The 16,397-nt window shown below is 40.8% G+C and overlaps 1 protein-coding gene across 2 annotated transcripts in view; it reads left to right on the forward strand.

Annotated features, from left to right (window-relative positions):
* Positions 1 to 16,397, forward strand: part of LOC124134820 (potassium channel subfamily K member 10-like) — a 42,492-nt gene that overhangs the window by 12,858 nt on the left and 13,237 nt on the right. The window lies entirely within an intron of this gene.

The following is a 16,397-nucleotide window of genomic DNA, read 5'->3' on the forward strand; positions in this document are numbered from 1 at the left end:
ACCCCGTGGGCTTTCCAAGACAGAATAGGTCCCAAGCACCTCATGCTTGTCGAAAGCGCCGACCAAAATGGGTATTGAGTATTCGGGCTCTGTGTCCATGGCGAGTGCTGAATGATGGACAGCATGCGCGTAATCAATCGCACCCGGTGCCGAGCTGCATGTAAACACCGCTTTGCAGTGCTATTTCTCCGTCGTCTATTATCCGGTCCATGGCCGACTAGACACTAACTACAAAATGACTAGATCGTAGACCCTCGTACTGGAAAAACAACACCGCAGACTGAAAGATACAGATAATGAGATAACATTCTTTCAACAAAGTCTATTCTTCTTATGATCACTATTCATCTCTTTGAAGTAAGGCATTTGGAAGGGATACACATAAGGAAGAGAATTTAAGGATGTCAAGTTCTTTATTATGAGGAACGTTTCGGAGTATATGCTTACTCCTTCATCATTCGTTGTGTTCCTCATGATAAAGAAGTTGACATCCATAAAATCTCTTCCCCGTCTCACAAGTATTTCTGTTCCTTATAAAGCGGGGCGGTCGGGTAGCCTTGTGGTTAAAGCGTTCGCTCGTCACGCCTAAGATCCGGGTTCGATTCCCGACATGGGTACAATGTGTGAAGCCCATTTCAGGTGTCCCCTCCCCCCCGTGATATTGCTGGAATATTGCTAAAGGGGCGTAAAACCATACTCACTTACTCCTTATAGAGCATCACCAAGTAGCTGACGGTAAGTTAATAGCCTATAATATACATGAAGTAGATGCTTGCTAATATTCACTTAATTGATCAATCAGAAAAGCATGCAGCCATGACGTCATTGTTGACATTTCATATTACGATGTGGGCTTTATTCTGTATATTTTTTTCATAATTAATAACTTGTTTGCCAATGTTTCACACGCCACGTATGTAGCCTCCATCACGAATATTGGACAATGAACTCTGCATGAGCAGATATTTCTTGTAATTGTAATTGACATATCTTTCTTTCATTAATATAATTGTTTGTTTATAGCAACAGGAGGAAATTATGTGTTTATAAGCATGTGTTAAAGACCACAAATAATAAAAGAAATCCACGCATTACGTATTAGATATGTAATTTGTACAGGGTCTTACTCACGTATAAAGCCCAATGTTATTACTGGTTTGTTGAATTAACATTTTTAACGTCATTCTTAACATCATTCTTAGCCATTTCAGGTGTCTTATATTTCACAAGCTGTCTCTCTTTAATGTATTCTGATACCTATTGAGGTCAGTTGGACCTATGTTAACGACTATTATATAAGTAAGGATAAGAATTCATTGATGAACAACTTCTTTATTACAATTTAAGAGCGACGTTTCGGTGTAGGTTCTAACACCGTTATCAAGCAAGTGATTTACAGAGTGAGGTTGGCAAGTATATATACAAGCACGAGGCAATGTTTATACAGTAGAGTAGATCATCCATAATTTTTTATCCTTACTTAGTACTCCAACTTCTAAATGCCTATCAAAGAAGTCACTATTATATAACATATTGCTCCACTTTAATGTATTCTAATCTAAGTTCCATACCTATTGAGGTCAGTTGGACCTACGTTAACCACTATTATACAACATATTGCTCCACTTTAATGTATTCTATTCTAAGTTCCGTACCTACTGAGGTCAGTTGGACCTATGTTAACCATTATTATATAACATATTGCTCCACTTTAATGTATTCTAATCTAAGTTCCGTACCTACTGAGGTCAGTTGGACCTATGTTAACCATTATTATATAACATATTGCTCCACTTTAATGTATTCTAATCAAAGTTCCGTACCTACTGAGGTCAGTTGGACCTATGTTAACCACTATTATATAACATATTGCTCCACTTTAATGTATTCTAATCTAAGTTCCGTACCTACTGAGGTCAGTTGGACCTATGTTAACCACTATTATATAACATATTGCTCCACTTTAATGTATTCTAATCTAAGTTCCGTACCTACTGAGGTCAGTTGGACCTATGTTAACTACTATTATACAACATATTGCTCCACTTTAATATATTCTAATCTAAGTTCCGTACCTGTTGAGGTCAGTTGGACCTATGTTAACCACTATTACATAACATATTGCTCCACTTCGATGTATTCTAATCCATAACGCTATCCATGTCAGTAAGTTCCGTACCTACTGAGGTCAGTTGGACCTATGTTAACCACTATTATACAACATATTGCTCCACTTCGATGTATTCTGATTCATAACGCTATCCATTTCAGTAATTAAGTACCCTCAATGTCCCAGTTAACAATAAGTACTGCCAAAGTCTGATCCGTTGCCAATCAGCATACGGTTGTCAATAACGTTTCGTGTTCGACGTCAACAAATCTTCAGGCCAACAAAATCTGAAATCAATGTAACAGAGTATCAGCTTGTCTCGTGTCAACTTAAGCCCCCTTCACTTCACTGCATGTTGTGCACCTACAGATCGAAGCCAGGATAAAAGTGGCACCGCGCACAGGGGGTATTACCGTCCACCGACATTGCTTTATAATAGGATCAATTTAGATGCAGTTACCATTATTTATGTGCAAGAAACATGTGCACGAATTAACGGAATCGTTTCCAACATGTTCTAATTATCATTTAAACTTTCTATTTTGATTCCTGTAATGGTGCAAACGCCGTGTCATAGAATGTGTTTGGCAGTGGAATGTTTTTGATGTTTTTTATGTTATGTCAATGCGTCAGGGTTCCTCACATTTGCATCTCTGTCACATGAAAGACACAGTGCCGAAACAGTGTGTTTCCATGTAACTGAGAAATTCATTAGAAAACAACACTCACGAATTTGTATATAATTACAATAATAACACCAGGTGTTGGATAAATGGGTGAGCATGTGCAGCCCTCCTGCATCCCATGTTGTGCTTGAAGGTCAAGGTCATTATACAGCTGACCTTAAAAGTGTATCATCGGAAAAATACAGAAGCGTATTTTACTTCAAGTAATTTGTGGATAACATTTGTAAAACAGTGCCAGTCTCTAAGATGAATTGGTAACTGTATCCTTGAGCTGTCGATAGTAAAATGTTTTTAAATAGACCACAGCTCATAATTTTGTGTAAATAAAAAACTCAGCCTCCGTCTTCTTGAAAAACATGTTCAGCCTCAACAAAATGTTTCGACCGCAATATGGCCATCCTCATCACTGATACAGATTATTTCGTGAGCAAAGCCATAATCTTTGACATCGAGACATGAGCGTGGTAGACGGTAGGCCTGTAACGCTTATGTATTAAAAATCATACCAATCTTACAAGACGCCATATCATGCAAGTCACTGTCTTGTACCCTTGGACAGGATGATATGACTGTGATGTGAAATGCCCATCAAACATCATTTACCCTTATTGAAAACGATAGAACATAAACATATATGTAAATAGAAATAGTGTATTGCAATAGCCAAAGCCGACGAGCGAAAGGAACGTTACCAACCAACATTGTTTGTTCCTAAAAACAGAGCAGGACCAATTTTATTGTCAAGAGACGTGGGACATGAATTAACAACATCATTACAAGTTATTTGTATGAGAACAACAGTATGAGAACAGTTCAGTATTCGATCATCCATCAATTCTGAAATCAGCACATGAAACTCTTCAGAATGTCACACTTGACAGTCAATATCGTGCATGCCCGCCACGGGCATCAATGCACGCCTCAACTCGACGACGGGAGGAAAATGTGAGACATATGATCACAGGAAATGGGAAGCCATTTTTTCCATGAGGGCTTGCGATAACTGATCCTTGTTATAAGGGCGACCTGCTCCAATTTGAGATGAAGGTGATACCTAAAGTGTAAGGTGATAAGTCTGGTGATTGCGGTTGCCGAGACAAGACGTTGTGTAGGGGCCTTGCTGAAACACATCATCCCGAGGCATGGGAGTTAACTGACTGTAAAGGTCCAGTTTCCATCCTTGCCAAACTAGGCTGGACTCTTTGCCAGTTCCTGTTACCGCCTCGTAGTGGTCCGTAAGCTCTGATGTTGTACGGACACAGCTCTCTAGACACTGCGCAGTCCGCAGTCGAAGACGTCACTGTGATAATACGATACCTCAGATGAAGGATGTAGCGTTTTGCTGGATGGTGGTGACAGGAGGATAGTCCTGCACCATGACTGTGGAATATATTTATTTTATGAAAAATAATAATCTAGAAATGCATACAAAAGCAAGTCTAGCCAGCTCAAGCTAGCTCTATTCCACAATCAGCAATCCCTGAAATCAGCATAGGGATTTTTTTATATTTTTAGAGTCGAGAAGGATATTGTGTAATATAAGATTTCAGAGACTGAATGTTAGTCTAACAGGACTGTCACTCCTAGTCCTGTCTCCCGGCCGCCCAGCCTGCCTGTAACGGGCCATGCTCCTAGTGACTGTCATTCGTTGTCATGTGTTGCTCACTGATGCATAACTCCAACGGCTTGTTCTCTGTGTTGAAGCGTTGATACTGTCCAAAGGTGTGGGTGTGATTGATACCTTTTAGGGATGGGACGGATAACTCGGGTACCCGGGTCGGGTGGGTACTGAGTAGGACCCGGATACCCACAGGACTACCCGGACGCGTGGTTAGTCACGTGATATATTGTTTAATGACAAAAATTATCTAGAACTCTATGGTTACACTACAAGTCACAAATGTTCGCTTGTGAGTCAACTTCAGTGTATGCATGACCCGATTGTTTAATACATGTATCTAAATACGTTTTGCAAGTGCTATCGGACATTTCGTACCTATCTCTTGAGACCTACAGTGGGTATCCGGGTAGGGTCGGGTAATAGGTGGGTGGGTTTACCCGGGTAGTAGATTCGGACTCATCCCAGCCCTAATGCCTATATCTTTGTACGATGGCATCCTGCAAGTGCAGCAAACGTTTTGCTTCAAACTTAAGTTCCACTTAACTTGGTACTGTAGCACGTGCATTCCCCAGTAATTTATCATTCTTTCCATTGGCTGAATTTCAAATGTGACGTGAAACAAATATCTCGCTAATGAAGAAAACAAAATCTCAACCCCATAAAATGAAGAAAAACATATCACATAAATATTTTCCGGCGATTATTAATTCTCAATTTTCACCGACCGAAAGAAGGACATAAATACAGTTTATATTATTCTTTTACCTACCCGTGATATATTGGATGCTCTTTGAAATAAATCAAATTTATTATCGCAACAATATGCAAGCATTGGTCGGATGCATTGTAGGACTTGGCGTGATCAATGACCGCCACAGGGATCCGGTAAGGACAAACGTTCCTCAGACCGAACAGCGCATCACGCAAATGAGTGTTATCCTTTTAAACGGCAGTTTCAGAAAACGACGAAGCGTTATGTTTCCCCATTAACCGACCGACCATTTCAAAGTAAAGATCATTATAACACAAAGACCTAAGCTATTACTTGCAGCCCGATGTTCCCATCATAAAATGTTTGTAACAAATGTATGTAAACCAAAACTTCAAGAGAGAAAACAAAACACAGTGCCTGATCAGATTGTTCACAATGGATGCAGATACGGCACCACCGTAGCCATGGTTACCAGAAGTCTGAATGGCAGCACGCATTGTATAATGTAGCGAATACGATGCAATAACTCATGTTCATTGTGGTAATTAGTCAGGAGGCGCGACCAATAATGGTGTCTCCGGAAACAGTGAGCGGCCCAGTTTGCACTGATCACAACGTGCTGGAGTTCAATAGTGAAAGTGAAAAGTGCTTTTGCTTGATTGATGATTATTACCTGTTCTCACTAAGAATGTTACCAACTGAACGCCTCTGCGTTTTGTAAGAGACGTGTTTTAATTGATTCGGCGTTCATTGCATATAGATTGAACTAAGTAATGCATTGATACAACTCAAGGCTTTCTAATGCATTCGGATAAACTATGATAAAATATACCAACCTCAAATGTTGTTGTTTCTACTTTATGCACTCCCTTATGAATCAAGCGTAATTGTTCAGCAGCTTAAGGCACAACGTTTTGAGATAATTAGTCATGTGACGGAGTAGGTACTCGTTTACCTTGAAGTCAGTCAGCGGCAGTCGGGTAGCCAGTGATTAAAGCGTTCGCTCGTCACGCCGAAGACCCGGGTTCGATTCCCGACATGGGTACAATGTGTGAAGCCCATTTCTAGTGTCCCCCGTCGTGATAGTGCTGGAATATTGCTAAAAGCGGCGTAAAACGTTAGTCACTCACCCACTCACCCACCCACTCACTCACCAAGTCAGTCATACCCGACATTGATTCAATAAAGGCACCACGATAAGGAACCTATTGGCAGCCATTTTAATTATACACATCAATCATAAGTTCAAGGCTGCCGTGCAATATTGCTTACCACCCCTTCAAACAGGATTGCCTCACTCACCATACCAGTTCAGCACAAGGACTATTGTTTCACAATAAACAAATACGGTTTTAGCCAGGTGAGCTACAGTGCAATTTGGTCTATTTCTTTTACATTGTTGTGATCCCCAGAGAAGATTCAGGTCAGAAATGGTCTTCAAAACTCATACTTGTTGTAAGAGTCGACTAATGGGATCGCTGACCTAGTTGATGCATGTCATCGTATCCCAATTGCGTACATCGATGTTAACTATGTAAATCACTGTATTGTCTATTCCAGATTCGATTATTTACAGACCGCCGTCATATAGCAGGAATGTTACTGAGTGTGGCGTTAAACAAAAAACAAAACAAAACTATTGTAATCCTCTATGTTCAATGGAAGCTGGCATGCAGGTGAGCTGCAACACAGAACCAGTCACTCGGGTCTTCAGAAACGGTCTTCAGAAAAATAAGTTGAAAGTTTGTTTATAGACAATTGTGCCCACAACGAACGTCATGACTTTGCATGAGTTAACCATCCGTGAGATCCTGACAGGCTTGATGAAAGGTGTTTCCTCTCGTCTGAAACCCCGACCTCAATCGACTTCATCACACAATGTGACGTGGTAGCCTCGTTGTGACCTCCACAGGTGGCACAGTGATTGCCGGAAGATTTACGCTTCAGGACGTCAACTAAACGAGAGGAAATGTCGTTCGAGTTCCTATCAATATTACACCGTAGTCAGAAGCAGGCTGTTTATGGCACGGTTAACTCAAAATCATATCCCCCGGGAACAGACGGTTCTGTTTCATATATTTATCGCTGGAAATTTATGAAGTGGGGTAGTGGGAGCGCAGGGTTTGACGCTGAATTCAACAATAATTCAAGTCCAATTGGTATTACATCCTGTCTGGTGGAGGCAAACCATAGTTGTTCGAATCAATCAGTAATATTATACTGACACAGCCAGTTTGAAACATAAGGAACCTATAAAGTGTCAGTGAGTGGGTTTGGTTTAACGCCGCTTTTAACATTATTCCAGTTATATCACGGCGTGTCAGCTTAATGTGGGAGGAAAGCCCGAAGTGATGCAGGTCTCAGACGTTTACCACTTCGGTGAAACCCACGAGCACGGGTATGGTGCTGACAAACATAGAAACATAATCGGGGCGAACCGGGATTCGAACCCACAATCATAGGGACGCAACTCTGCACAGTGATTTGCGGCGCCTTAGACGACTGGGCCACCCGTGCCCCCAGAACCTTAAAGACAGTAGGCATCAGACAGTCACTTAAACATAAGACGTCAACGCCAAAACATAACGATTATTTGCCGAAACAGATTCCATAGGGCGTAAAAGGTAAAACAGATGTGAAAAGTATATGAATGGATCACTGATACTCAATGATGACAACAGGTATCGTATAAATTATTTCCCCTTCTCCTTAAAAACCAAAATGATGGATCCCGGATGTAAACAATAAAAGGCGGTTGGGCCCACCCTCCCGGGTAGCTCTGTCATCCGGGTCCCGTTGTCATGCTGCACAGATTTCTATAGTCCAGTTGATTGTGTGTTGATGTCTTGTAGGAATCGTGGTCTCCTGCATCCATTGGGAATGAAGAAATAAATATTGCAGCAATTCGCGGCGATAAACCATTGGGGACACATATGTCCGCAAGCTGTAAGAAACTGAAAAACGCTTGACGTCATGACCATATCCTGTTCAGGTATTCATTACATCAGTGTGTTATACGTCGATGTTGGGCGGGTGTTTTGTATTATTTGGTATAAGGATCCGCCGAGCGTATCACCGCCTAGTCTCAAAACCCCATTTGGCAATAAAATATAAAACAAGTTGTTTTTATTCATGTCCCGACAAAAAGTATTTAACTCATGTTTAAATAATTGTCCAGGGTCTTGGCCATCATGGCACTGAATTATATATAAGGTATTTTTTGTTTTCTTTTTTTCGAACCACCGACTTCACGTGTTGCGAGAAAAAATCCGCGAACCTAATACATAGAAAAATAATTCTTTTCTTTTTTTTCAGACCACGTGTTGAGAGATTAATCCTTATATCAACTAATAAGAAAGGCCTTGGGCTTTTACTGCACATTTTCCCGGACAAATGATATAACTGACTTACTGTGCAAGTGTTAATGATTTATGTAAATAGCATATTGCATGGAAAGTAGAGGCTGGCTATGACATGGCCAAACAGGCTGACGGTCTTGTCTAAATATTCCCAGGATTTTCTTAATAAGATGTTGCAGTAAGTATTGATTTACCAAAGTCGTAATATTTGTGAAGCTCTTGTGAAAGTTCCAGCTGGAATGGTTTGAAGTTCAGAACTTCTGACGCCTCTGTGTCAGAAAGACATTACTTGTACGATGACTTCAAATCAGGTCTGGGTTCAAAGTCGCAGGTTAATGAGTTCATGATTGAATGTGTCAGTAATTAACTGATAATGTTTCCCGCACCGTTGTCACAGTCCCGTTTTGTTCATGAATTAGAGGTAACGGTAAATTCCAATGTCCCATTTGTCGGATGGATGTATTGGTTTTAACGCGGCTTCGAATATAATGGATGGATGCCCAAAGTGAAACTGACCCTAGATTTGTTTGTTTGTTGTTTAAAGCCGCAATATTCCAGCGTTATGGTGGCGGTCTGTAAATAATCGAATCTGGACCAGACAATCCAGTGATTAACGTCATGAGCATAGATCCACGCAATTGGGATACGATGACGCGTTCGTTCATCATATCGAAGTTATAGGTTCGATTTCCCAGGAGTTATGATGATGATAATGCTGAAAACGTCCCATAATTTATATACTTTTAACATCATGCTTACAATCATATGTACTTGTTGAAGGTTCTATTACGGCTATGATAACCATAAGTGAGTGAGTAAGGTTTCTCGACGATTTGAATAGTAGTACTTTTTTATCAAGATGTGTCAGAGTGGAATGTCAGAAGAGAGGTGAGGTGAAATTGGGTTTAACGTCGCGTCCAAGATTATTGCACTTATATAGCGACGTCCATGCACGCGTGTGTGTCTATGTGTGGCTGCTTGTACTAGTCCGGACGAATGCCGATTTATCGTGCTGACCAGTTCTTGTTTTGGCCCCTTAAAACCGAGCGCCAGACGGGGTAACAACAAGTACCATCTTTATACCGTCTTGGTATGACGCGGCCGGGATTCGAACCCCGGACGCTCTACCACTAAACCACTGAGGCGGTCCTGTCGGAAGAGAGACCCACAAGGTATAGGTTGTCAACATTTACTGTTTTTGTGAAGAATCATGAACAAATTTACATGGTGGGACGCCTAAAAGCTATATACAATACCTTTCTCTGACTGTGTTAGTGTATCTCACAAAATGTAGGACTACATTCTTTACCACAATAAACTCATAACACATTTAGCAGCGTGAATGTCACCATGACGATGAAAAATATTTACATTTTACAATGAATTTGATCAATTAAGGTGATGAGGTGAGGTGAAATTGGGTTTAACGTCGCGTCCAAGATTATTGCACTTATATAGCGACGTGATCAATTAAGAAAACTAAACTTCAGTGGTTTATGATTGTGTACCTTTCATGATCACGACGATCAGACTTTTCTTAATATTATTTTAAGTGACAAAGAAATGATATTTTGTAATTTTAGGTTGGCATTGGTATTTCAATATTCTAGCCGTTTTCTTTTTCCAGTGATTGATGTTGGTATAGGGAATATTGGTTTATTGCCAGCAAATATCGAAGTCAGGGTGTCATAATACTGTTATTTTGGTACATTAATCCAATCTTTTGCAAACATGTGAGCATATACGATATAACAATATGTATAAACAATACCAACCACTTTATTCATTACATCGACTTTTTGGGGTCCCTTCAATAGATGACCCGTATTGAGGTGATATTATATATTAAGTCAATACGGGCAATTTAATGAAGGAACCCTGAATAGTCGAGAATAAAGTGGTTGTTATTGAAAAATAACCGTCACTGATTCATCATTTGTCACGTTTCGTTTCGACTATGCGCGCCGGAAGTGGAGAGTTGTCCGAGGAGACAGCTGTGTCGATTTATCCTTAAGGGTTTCTAATAGACCCTATAGTAACACAAACTTCAGGTGTGTCCCTAGTGTGAAAATCAGAATGAATCCATGTGCTGTATATAAACTGTGCTGTCGAACTACCATATATAATAATTATTCATCCATCATTTGGCACTACGCCTAATCGCCTTATAGGCGATATCGCAGGAGTGTTTATGATTTAAAGCATTGCATAGGGTGCGTGTTAGACATAATTTGAATATGACTAGTTTTATGATATATTGACTTTTAGTATCGGTAATTATTCAAGACTTATTCATTAGCGGTCGAGATCACTTAGTGCACCTTCGTTGCATTTCTATTAAGGTGCATTATTCGAGTCGATATACCCCTTGTGCCTGGTTACCATGGGACGGGCTCGTATGAATATAGATTGATATGAATTTATGAGGAATGCGTTTAAGTACAGAAGAAACGAACGCGGTTAAAACGACGCCACGTTCTTTAACACAGACATTACTCTCTTGACAATAACAGTGTTATAATGAACTGATTTCTGGCACAAGTAGTAATGTATGGTAATGGCCCTCTTTGGCCCACATGATATGAATAAAATAAAATGGTAGCAAAACGGTTAGTACTAATTCTTATGATGTGTTGATGTTTTGGACTTGTAACCAAACCAAATGAAAGCGTATTTAAAAACAAAGTCATCTAAAATGGGTCAACGAGGGCGATTTCACAAACTGCCATCAAAGGTATTCTGAAGAGAAAGTCGGTCAAAAGCAGATTTTCTTAGAAGATGTAATGAATGAGTATGGCTTTACGCCGCTTTTAGCAATGTTCCAGCAATATCAAGGTGGTCGTCACATCGGGGCATTGCGCACGACGAGCGAACGCTTGAAACTTGGTTAACCCGCAGCTCCTTTGGTTCAGTAAAAATCGATAGTATAAACATATTATAAACATCCTCATAGGTCACAGAGTACCTTAAAGTTAGATAGTCTCGTGACGTTTGGAACGTCGGCCTTTCTCGGTCATGAAAATGCTAAGAAAAAATTGTAACCACCCGTTCTAGAGTTTTTCTGTAGTAAATGCATGGCGTGTCCGCAATGTTTGTTCGTCTAGTGGAGGCGGCCATTGTGCAGTCATTGCCTGGGTCAGTGTAGCGCCAGCGCAGCATACCCAGGGAACCAGGCTGAATATAGATCTTGATTGTCGATCAGACCGTCTTGACTGGGGGCCACCATTTTGTTTGAAGCTGACGCAAGTGATACAAGAGGTGGAATCTGTTTGCTCCACAGGAGAGGCATAGAAGGGACTTAACTCGTAGCGAGCCCAGGAATTCCAGCCTAGTTCGGCAAGGGTGGAAACTGGACGTTTAAAGACAGTTAACTCTCTTGCCTCGGGAAGATGCAATCATGTTAGCCACACTTTGTGTAAATAAAAGTGCCAAAACCATTTCCATAATCATAAGAAATCTCCATTGTACGATTCCGACTATATCATAACATGTGTTTATGAACCATTATCAAAAAGGGATAATACCGTCACAAACACATGGTACAAGTCAAATTAGGGAATTGCATCGAACATCATTTTTGTCAGTGATGCCAATTTGGAAATGTCCTCCGATGTGTTTACCTTAAAACGTTTTGGAAGCTTTACTTAGTTTTATTGTACTTTTATAGTTGATCATACCGGTGTCGGAAAAACGAAAGTTCTTAGTTGTAGGAACATGTTCGATAATTTTCAATACATTTCAAAATTTCGTAACTTAACAATGTGACATACAAAGTGAGCCCAAAAATGTGTCCTAGTTATTCCTCGCCCTCTGCAATGTATTTGTCTACCTTCATCATGAGGTGAGGTTAGGTGAAATGGGGTTTAACGTCGCGTCCAAGATTACTGCACTTATATAGCGACGTGCATGCACGTGTATGTGTGTGGCCGCTTGTAGTAGTCCGGACTGATGCCGATTTATAGTGCTAGCACACTGAGATACCATGCCTCAGTTTAACTTGAATACCCCACTCATACACAGTATACTGACTCCGAGCCGACCAGTCCTTGTTTTAGCCCCTTAATGCCGAGCGCCAGACAAGGTAACAACAAGTACCATCTTTTAACGTCTTTTGGTATGACGCGGCTGGGGATCGAACCCCCGGACCTTCCGCTCTCCGGGCGGACGCTCTACCATCACCTTCATCATGAACTAATTATTATAGTGGCATTATTTTGGTACAATACCCATAATTATGACATGATACGGTACACGACGTGTTAAATCCTAAAACCCCAAGGAACTACATCCTGTTTACATGCAATAACAAGGTGTTGAACCCACTCGTGGTGTTCCCCGCCGTGACTAGAATGTTGCTTAAAGTGGCGAAATATAACACTCATTCTCTTACTAATGTTGAAAGTCGGTTATATTTTCGAAATTGTATTGAGTGAAATGTTACCATTTTATAGACGACAGATAGTTTATGATGTGTAGAGACAGAATGATTGGGAGATTTATATCGATGAATAAAGAAAGTACCGTCTTGATATTCACAGAAAGTATTTGTGACAAGTACAATTACTAAATTTACGTGGATTCTCAAACACTCATGGATTTGTTAAATGTTTGCAATCTGAGAAAAGAGCCAAGTTCCATTCTGTCAAAACTTTTGATTTTTAAACTTTGTACACCACTATCCCTAACGACAAACTTCAGGAAATAACTCCTCTGCTTGGTCCATTGGGCATTTGTAACTATACCTTATGACCATATAGTAACATATATATCTTCAGATGCCAAAATTATAGCAAATGTCATCTGAAGTATAATGAGAAAACAATATGTGAAATGTGACTTCTTCATTGAGTAAATAAAATGACAAAACCCTTTCCAAATCCAACAGAAATCTCTGCATAAAGCAGAGTCGATTGTACAATTCCGACTATATCATGAGCATGTGTTTATGAATCACTACCAAATAGTACTGATACCAGGTGTTCGAGAAAAGGTGAGTGTATCCTGCCCCACCGGTGGCACCCGTCACAAACACATGCAAAGTTAAGTCAATTGTTCACCCGAAAAGAATATGGGAACATATGGTACAAGTCAAACTAGGGAATTGCATCCGACATCATTTTTGTCACTGATGCGTCAAACTTCGAAATGTCCTCCCCATGTCTACCATAAAACCTTTTGAAATGTTTAAGAAAATCTCTGTAAAATGAGATGGGATGAGACTTTTATGCAAGAAGTAGTCATCCCTAATGGCACCAAGTGTGCTCCCCCATCTTTCTGATCTGTTTCTTTATCATTTAATCGGAATTTCTGCTCGGAATGCCAAATCAAAACAAGTCAATTTGGTCCAAACGTTTATCTTAGGCTCCAGGTGTATCGATGACCAGATACCCAATCCCCATCCACTGATTTACCCACCTTTTTACTGAACTTACCTTTTTAGATATGAAAACAAACTATGACAAGTCTACATATTTGCCAGATAAATATACTGTAGAGGTTGTACCGCCTCCGTGGTCTTGTGGTAGAGCGTCCGCCCGGAGAGCGGAAGGTCAAGGGTTCGATCCCCGGCCGCGTCATACCAAAAGACGTTTAAAGGTGGTACTTGTTGTTACCCTGTCTGGCGCTCGGAATTAAGGGGCTAAAACAAGGACTGGTCGGCTCGGAGTCAGTATACTGTGTATGAGTGGGGTATTCATGTTAAACTGCGGCATGGTATCTCAGTGAGCTAGCACTAAAAATCGGCATCAGTCCGAACTAGTACAAGCTGCCACACACATACACGTGCATGCACGTCGCTATATAAGTGCAATAATCTTGGACGCGACGTTAAACCCAATTTCGCCTCACCTACTGTAGAGGTTTACAATGTTTGGAAAGCATTGTATCTATGTGATGCGCCGCTTCATCTTACTCCAGTGAGGTGTTATGGAGAGGGTAACTGGTAATTGGTATGTTAAAAATGACCAAATTTGAACCAAACGAACTTAATGAGGTCACTCTGCAATGTAATGACGTCATGTAACAATAGGTAACATCCCATCTCGGCTGGAGACAAGTAAACCGCCCTACAGAAATGAAATACGAGTTGAGATTTGTGTTTTCAAATTAATGTTTCTGGACTGAGAATGAGTAATAAATAGCATAAGCCAGTTATGCTTCATATGTTTCCTCCTTACGTGTACATATATAAGCAGCATGGCAGGGACATTCTGTATCGACATTCTACAAAACACTTTGTACCTTGGACTTGAAGGGGGCACGGGTGGCCCAGTCTTCTAAGGCGCCGCAATTCGCTGTGCAGAGTTACGTCCCTTGGGCACGCCAGAAACCTATGATTGTCGGTTCGAATCCCGGTTCACCCCGATTCTGTTTCTATGTTGGCTAGCACCATACCCGTGCTCGTGTGTTTCACCGAAGTGGTAAACGTCTAAGACCTACATCACTTCGGGCTTTCCTCCAACATTAAGCTGACACGCCACGATATAACTGGAATACTGTTAAAAGCGGCGTTAAACCCAACTCACTCGGACTTCAATAATGTATTGTGAGTTAAAAAGACCTTGTACGTACACAATTATTACCTCTATCACGTGTATTAACGGCATTCGGAGTGGTATGCATAGCTCCATAACATTAAATTAATTCTACCGGGTACCCATTAGCTAGAAGCTAATTTTGAAAACGCCAATGGAAACAAACATTTTACAACATATAGGACAGAACCTGGGACACTGTATCCAGTCGGCGGATCCTGGTCCCCAGCAAGCTATGCTCGTCCCAAGAGGCGACTTAATGAATTGGGTGCTCAGGCTTGGTGACTTGGTTGATTGCATGTGATCGTACCCCGATGGCATTGGATGTTGTTCATAATATCAATCTTATGTTTATCTGGATCAGACTCGATTATTTTCAGGCCACCGTCATATAACTGTGTCCGGGACTAAACAAACAAGGAAACGAAAAACAAAAACTTCTCGAGACTTTAATGAACTTAAAGGATGTATTTGATGATGAATACTGTATTTATCTAAAAATATATATAATCGATATCTCACCGAGAGCAAGAGCACTTTATGCCGGAAATACCTTCAGGCTGACTCACGGTTTTTAGAGACGATCGTGAAATTAGTAATAAATAATATTAAAATATAAAAATAGAACCTTTGTATTGACGTCATTGTTGGACCAGTGAAGATCCGGGGTAGAATAGGTCTTCAGCTGCAGCAACCCATGCTTGCCGTAAAAGGCGACTATGCTTGTCGTAAAAGGCGACTAACGGGATCAGGTGGTCAGGCTCGCTGACTTGGTTGATGCATGTCATCGGACCCAATGGCGTGGATCGATGCTCATGATGTCAATCACTGGATTGTCTGGTCCAGACTGGATTATTTACAGACCGCCGTCATATAGCTGGAATATTGCTGAGTGCGGCGTTAAACAACAAACAAACCAAACAAAACAAAATCATTGTTGTGTCTTGGTATCCAGCCATTGTGCATGTTTGTCAATGCTTTCAGCCATTGGAGTGTCGAGTCCAGAACTCGACAAACCAACCAAAAAGCATCCCTCCTTAATATGTTTTTTGTTTTTAGTTAAGGCTTGTATTTAAACATGTGATAGTCGCAATTGTTTCATCATAGTGAACAACAAGTAACTGTTAACACGTAAACTGCGGATGTGGCATATGTTGACTATTTATGTCACTATGCCCGTTTGCGCCCCTCTGACATGTTAGGACCGCCACCGTGGTCTAGTGGTAGAGCGTCCGCCCGGAGAGCAGAAGGTCCGGGGTTCGATCCCCGGCCGCGTAATACCAAAATACGTTAAAAAGATGGTACTTGTTGTTACCCTGTCTGGCTCTCGGCATTAAGGGGCTAAAACAAGGACTGGTCGGCTCGGAGTCAGTGTA

This window comes from Haliotis rufescens, unplaced genomic scaffold (assembly GCF_023055435.1).
Source record: "Haliotis rufescens isolate VD_foot unplaced genomic scaffold, xgHalRufe1.0.p SCAF_3, whole genome shotgun sequence".
NCBI classification, from domain to species: Eukaryota; Metazoa; Mollusca; class Gastropoda; order Lepetellida; family Haliotidae; genus Haliotis; species Haliotis rufescens.